Here is a 1091-nt window from a genome sequence, read left to right as displayed (position 1 = left end):
CTCTGCTCCACTGCAGACATGGCTTTCTCCTCTGTCCACCAGTGCAGAGACAATTACAGGATGTTGCTGTGGAGGACTTTGATCCAGAAGCTTTTGAAGCAGAAAAAAAACCTCCTTGTGCAGCTAAGATATAAGTTAAATAATTTTAATAAAAAACAGTAAAAACTAAAAACAATGTGTGTTTAGAAGAAGAGGTGAAGGGCACCATTATGACCTCTTTCTGGTCATGGTTTTATGTTTCTCCATGTGGATGAGTCTGGAATGACACATCTTTCAAAACTGAGTAAAATTTAATCAAGTACTCGGCTAATATGGTTTAAATGATAATAGCTCTGCTAAGATGTTCTTTAGAGCTATAGACCGTCAAAAAATAATTAGTTTGTGGAAAATTTGTGCAAGGCAGGGGGTGTGATTGTTTGCATGAGCCTCCTAGCCTTTTCTGATTTGTTTTTACCTTGAGCAGCGGTTGGACTTCAGACCCACAGTGCATAATGAACATCTTTTTTCTAGTAAAAGTGAGACAAGTGACATTAAGCAGATTCATTTTTCTCATATCGTCGGAGAAGGTTTAAGAGAAACAGCATTTTGGGAAGATTTTGTTAAACATGTCATGCAGAGTTCAAAGCACACGGTTTTATTGACCCAGTGCAATGCTGCTGCGTAAGTTTACCGATTTTCTGTAAACAAGAAAACGTTATTATGTAAATTATTACAACATGGTTACTGACAGCTTTAAACTATGTTTAAAATATCCAATAACCAATAATCAACCAAACCCAGACAATATTGTAGGTGCTTCTATCTCAGTAATATGGTGACCTCATAATGACTAAGCACTTTGCTTAATGAGATATCAGGTTTATTGAGACATCCACTAAATAAATATCATTTAATGAGTGACACCCACTTTTTGTAGCCATCAACACAGTCTCTGGATAAATATTGAGTCTTACTGGACATTTAACAACCCTTATTATAAAACAAATATATCTTAATTAAATCGGTTGGTTTCCTGGCACAAGAATACCGTTTATCCCAAGTTCTCAGCCCCAGATTAAACTTAGATATTGTTAGACTGGTTAAAACCACAA

The sequence above is a fragment of the Girardinichthys multiradiatus genome, chromosome 22 (assembly GCF_021462225.1).
Source record: "Girardinichthys multiradiatus isolate DD_20200921_A chromosome 22, DD_fGirMul_XY1, whole genome shotgun sequence".
Taxonomy (NCBI): Eukaryota; Metazoa; Chordata; class Actinopteri; order Cyprinodontiformes; family Goodeidae; genus Girardinichthys; species Girardinichthys multiradiatus.
Note: the sequence above shows the minus strand (reverse complement) of the source record.